The following is a 6,490-nucleotide window of genomic DNA, read 5'->3' as shown; positions in this document are numbered from 1 at the left end:
TATTTTCGTAGGGCCGACGAGACCCTGCAACTTGGGATATGTGCGAAAGATACTTTGATCGTCGTGGAAAAAAATGGACGAAATCTTGCAGAAGTCAATTTGCAAACTTTTCAAGCAGATATAGTCTTAGTGACTCACTCGTCATTGAACGCGAATAAAAAGAATAAGAAACAAAGATATTAGAATCATATATAAAAATGATTAATAATTGTCACTAAATTGTTATTGGATTTATTTGAAAGGAATTTTTATTATGCTCGCGGATAATAAATAGAACAGTTCATAATTCGATATATTTTAATTATTATAATTTGACGGATACTATAAAATGTATCACGTCGTATACTGTCGTCGTATCTGTGGCTTCTGCATTTCGTTAATCATTGGATCATTACACAGGAAGCTCCATATCATAAAGTACGCCTTAATCATGAGATCTAAGTAACGACTACGATAACAGTTTTACAGCTCATAATCTGCGGCGATATAATTACGAGGTCTCCGATAGCATTTTAAGCACTGCTACTGTGTAATAAAAGTAGCGTTAAAACCTTCCTAGCGATTAACATTAACAATATATCAAATAATTTGAACGATAATGTTGCATATACATTATAAGTTTACTTTAATATATTTTCTAAATAAATTTAAAAAATATATTTTTACATGAGAAAGTTTATATAAAAAATTGTAGAATAATAATCCTAAAATTAGCACATTTTTTTAGAATTTAATATATTTTCTAAATAAATTTAAAAAATATATTTTTACATGAGAAAGTTTATATAAAAAATTATAGAATAATCCTAAAATTAGCACATTTTTTTTAGAATTTAAGAAAGCTATCAATCAAACGACAATCTTTAACTTTACAAGATATCGATGTTTCATCTCTTTTTAGAGACTCTATAAAATCCAGCCTTCAACTTCAAACGCTCGGGCCGATATATCCGCACTGCGATCAAGCGCGGTGGCCTGTAATCGCCGAAATTTGGAAAAGGGCTGCAGCGAACTATTGTGTGAAACGAACGATGGACGAAGGGAGAGGAAGAAGGGACGAAGGCGAATGGGTGGCAATCTATAGCGAAAATGCGATTCGCGCGGGACTCGTTTCGAATGGTCAGGCTACGCCAACACTGGCTGCTTTTAGTGCGAAATGAATGCTTGTAATTACGAAGGGATCGCAAAAAAGGGCGGAAGAGCGAGGGTGAAAAAGAGAAAGAGAATCAGGGACCAGTCGAAACGGAAAGAATGAAAGTACAACGGTTTGCTAAAGTCGGTCCACAATGACAGACCGGTTGGCTCCGTCCATGTAGCTGCAACGCGCTGCACGCTATATCCATTCTGTCATAATGTCCACTAATTGTAATAGCCACCCTCTCTGTCGAGGCTCTACCGAAGGTAAAAAGACGAACGAGACGAAGCGTAGGCTTGCGAAAACGCGCGGATCTCGAGCGAAAACGCTAAATGACAAGGAAAGATGGGAGAAGAAATTTAATCGATTATATGATCGTCCCCGAGAAACTCTTGGTATACGAGAATTTTTTATTCCATTGAAATATATACGCACACATAGTTGCTATACATTCCCTTTTGAGGTCTATTTTTTGTTATCTAAATACAGGTGAACCGCTCTGTTACCCTCATTCCAATCGGAATTCTCTCTTTATTCGAGAACCTAGATATCCGCTGCACCTTGATCAGCTGCACAATTTTTTGTCCGTTAAATTCTTCTACGCCACAGTGTCGTGTTATCGTGCTGACTGGTTTCGTCCAGCAAAGAAATCCTTTTGCCGGGTATCTACTGCGCAGTTTTTTACGTCAACTCGAAAACGAAAATAAATAGCTGGATTCTGTAGCTAGGTCCTATTCGAATATTCATCAGTGTGCATGCAAATCTTTATCCGTGAATAATGATTCTATGCAGTTATGTTAAAAAAATTATTTCGGATTTTTTTTTAATATAAATATTATTTACACATTCTAAATTTATCAAATCTCTCATATATAGATTTCACCTTCCTAAAAGATCAATAGCACAGAGCTGCATGTATATATGTCTATCTTTTCTTGCATTTCGTGAATTGCCATTGAGGTGGAAACGAGAAGAAAAGGAGAAGAAGGAAATCCTATTGCAGCAACATCCGCCACATAAGGCTTCTCGTTACATCCTTTTCAAAATCGGCACAAAATCTGCACAGATTTTATTAAAGATGCAATCATATTCGCGCGACACAATGAACCGAATATCAATGAATTTTTGCAATTATAGAAAAAGTGCATAAATATATTTATAATACATAATTGTATAAATTAATTTTTTTATAAATACGATTTAGTTAAAATAATTATAAGATTTTCACTTTTATTGATGTAGAGAGATGCAACAAATTATTTTCGTCATATTTGTTATAATAACAATAAATTTTATTATTTTATTATTTTTTATAACAAAGTATGATGTAAAGAGAGAGAGAGAAGTTATAATAAAATGATTAAATATTTTCGTGTATGTGCTTTTTTTTACAAAAGCTCATATTTTATTTTATTCCCCAACGTGCTATAACATCATTTTCGGGAGAAACTCATCCCCACCACGCAATTGACTTGTGGCTACATTAATTTAGCGATTCGGGGTAATATATTTCGGAGTTTGCCAGCTGAAACAGCTTTATACGCCAGATTTAATTAATAATCTAGATTAGATATATGAGAGTCGTGTGTTGCGTGGGGAAGTGTTCTTAGTTGGCAGATTTGGCCCCGACTGTAATTTCGCCGGTAATTGGACCGATACGGAAAACTTGCTTTTCCATCTAATCGTCTATCCCGAAACTTGTGCCAAGTTGATACTATGTAAACAAGATGCATATTGCATATTTTTTTACTTTTATGAAAAATATTAAGAAGCATGCAAAATATAAACAGTATTAACTAGTTTATAAAATTCACATTAGAGTAAATAATTAAGTCAATAAAAGGAATGTAGAATAAATTAATCAATTATTAAATCTTATGTGTATAAATTAGTAAATCTTGTGTGTATAATTGTAATGTCATATATTAAATAATACTACTTAAAATAGATTTAAAAAATATATATACAAAATTATAAGAATCGAAAATGTTGTATATGACAGATTGCATTGTTTGTATATTTGATGTTTTTATCATTTAGTTAAATTAGCTAATAAATATTCTTCCGCTATTATATAACTGTCAAATTTGTACAAAATGTATAAATGCATAATTTTGCATAATTTAAAATTGCATAAGAGAGAGAAAGCACAATTTTTTATAATAAAAAAAAGAGAGAAGTTAAAAAACTTTTAGCTTGAAGCTTTTGATTCCATTACAATTGATAAATCATGGTTCATTTATTCTTAAAAAATGAGAGAGTAAGATTAATTTTAATGGGGGTAGAGAAACCAATTTCAAAAAGAAATATCTCTTTTTAAAAAGAATCTTAAAAAACATATATCTCTTTCTTTGTTAAAACATTGGAAGACTAATTTAATTAGGTATGTATGCATATATATTTATAAAGATTTTTTGTGATTTTCTTGCTCATAAATAATGCTTTTATTCCATATTTTTAAATGCATAAATAAACGACGTTATCCACACGACAATTCATTAACTACGTCGGGAACAATTACAATTGTCAAATCGAGACGTAACGAGATCTGAGACGCGAGCATAATTATGGCTATCAGATTCGGAGCTAATAGCTCTGCATCACCCTAAGCGCGGAGTATTGTTGCCATCTCCCTCATTGCCCCGGGGCTCTCTACGTAATTACCATTACCCACAAACCGATAGCTACTGTGCTTATCATATTCTACGGCAATAACAGGGTTGGTACAGCTATCACACTGTGATTGCATTCGATTCGAGATGTGGCGCGTGGGAGACAGTCCCAAAAAATAAAAAATGTGTAAGTATCTAGCAAGAAAAGAAAGATTTTCAATCAAATACCACCATGAATATCCATGTATTATTATTATTATATTGGTCTTATATGTAATATTTTGATCATTTTTTAATAAATCTCCATCTCAATTCATTGTTTTCTTTTTCTTAAAAAATATTTCTATTAATTGCACACATTATTACAAGAAAATAATTGGACAAATTTAAAAATTATAAGTTAAAAGATTATGCATAATATATAAGAATAATATATACATATTATATACTTGTACACATTTTCGTTTATTTCCAACGAAAAATTAATTTTCGTTGGAGATGTACGCAAGAAACATTCGCGTATGGCTCTTAAGCTTTTCTTATTTGTATTTAATATATAAGAATTAATTTTAGTCAAAAGTTATATATATATATATATATGAAACACGATCGATAATATTGAAATAATAAAATATATACACGCAGAATTAAAAAAATCGGCTTGATGCTGAATTCGTCAAATTTCACTTGAGACGAGAGTAATATTAATAAATTTTCTGCTTACTTTCATAGCATCATCACTTTATTACCCGTATCTAACCGCATCGCGTATTTACTTCTCGCTTAATATTCTATGCTTTCATGAGACGAGAGACCGCTTTACGACCGCCGCGAAGTACCGTATAATGCAGTTTTAAGCCACGACTTGTAAGCTCCGGAGACCAATAATAAACCGCCAACAATAATAATGCTTACACGACGCGGTTGAATGCACTCTGGAAAATGCATTACGAGATCCCATGCGCGCTGCCTAGATCCGAAATAAAAACGATAGGTTTGCGTGTACGTAATTGCATCATTAACTTCTCTAAATCTCGTTAATTACGCGATCTCTGGAATTTTCTGAAAATAATTCTTCATCCAGTTACATTTTATATAGTAATGTCATTTGTCACATTCTTTCGTTTAAAAAAAAATCATGTGCATTTTTTTCCATCTTACTCGAGACGCCGATATCGCAATATTATCAGAGACATGGCATATTTTAAATTCAGTAGAAATATAAAAATTGTTTTTTCTCTCCAGAGCGTTAACGCGTAAATTACAATTTTCCAAGAAACATTAAATACGAAGGAGATTGGTTTTTTAAGGAAATTCACAATCCGCCGGATGGCGCGTTTAAAGGCTCGCTCGTGCCTCAACAGATACCAGGAGAAAAGATTCTCGCAGAAAAGAGACGCTATAAACAAAGGACCTGAGAAAAGAGTGAGAATGAGAAAATGCTTCTCGCGACGAAGGACTTGGGAGGGAGAGTAGGGAGAAAAAAATTAATTTCGAATAGTCCTCGTCGCTGCATCAGACAAGACACTGATTTGATCTATTCTCCGAGCGAAGAAACGCGCAAAGAAGCGCATGAATATACTCGAAGACCTTACGGTGATGTATGCGGGGGATAAAACGAAGGACCCCGTAAGCCTTCTAACACGAAAGTAATGTACCTCAGTTACGAATCAATATGTCATCAACGTGTAACTTGCACATGATTCTATATACGCTTTATCCTTTCTTTGTAACTGTTCTATTCGCGTGTTCTTTTATATACGATATTCTAATTCAATTGAAAACTTGTGAAATCTAATAATATAATATATATAATATAATATATATATATTAAATTATATAAATATAAATAATAATAATATAAATAATATAATATATATATTAAATCTTGGCCGTGTCCAAGTAAAATTTAGTGCCTTGTGCACAGGTTTTAATCCCAACGAAAAAATTTAGTTTCGTTGGGATAACGTACTGTCATCCGCGATGTGGCTCTTATTGCCTGTTTAACACTCAATTTATATTTATATTTATATTACAGAGCCTTGTTAAATTTTTAATATAATATATATAACTTCTGTTTTTGAAAACAGTGTAAGAGCGAAAGTGGTCTAGAAAAGAGGAGATAAATAGAAGAGAGGAAAAGAGAGTGATTTAATTAAAAGCAGATTCATAATGTGGAAGAATAAATCTTATCACGCAATTAACATGTGGGTTTCTCCGCGTCTGCCGGTTTCCCTCGACATCTCGTATTCCGCCTTTTTCGCCCGCTTATCCTTCTTCATCTTCTTTTGAAATACAGAGCGAATCCATGTCCTCGCTCTCCTCTTTTAACATTTGTCTCTTTTCCTCTTTTTCATTCTCGGTAACATTCTCCCTTGCGTGGGAACCAAACGTGAACTCTTGTCACGAGCACGTGCGCACGCCGCAACACGGCTTCTAGGAAATGACGTAATAATTAATGGACTCGTATCAATTAGCGGGTGCCTACGTTCCCCGTTGGTTGTCAGTTTTAAATCGGTTCACGCGGCACTGCAAATTTCTCTGTTTCTCTTGCCTCTCTTTTCTCTCTCTCTCTCTTTCACGTCTCGCGTACGCGCCGCACCTATTAATTACGAAAAGTCCATCAATTTGACACATTAATGTATCGCCGGTGCAGATGTCGCCCTAACGCTAAACCGCGCCGACATATGCGGCGAAAAATGCCTTGTTCGTTTTAAAAATTTCTCGAACGATCGTTTCGCGT

The sequence above is a fragment of the Nylanderia fulva genome, unplaced genomic scaffold, assembly GCF_048542155.1.
Source record: "Nylanderia fulva isolate GAGA-0341 unplaced genomic scaffold, ASM4854215v1 Scaffold29, whole genome shotgun sequence".
Lineage (NCBI taxonomy): Eukaryota > Metazoa > Arthropoda > Insecta > Hymenoptera > Formicidae > Nylanderia > Nylanderia fulva.
Note: the sequence above shows the minus strand (reverse complement) of the source record.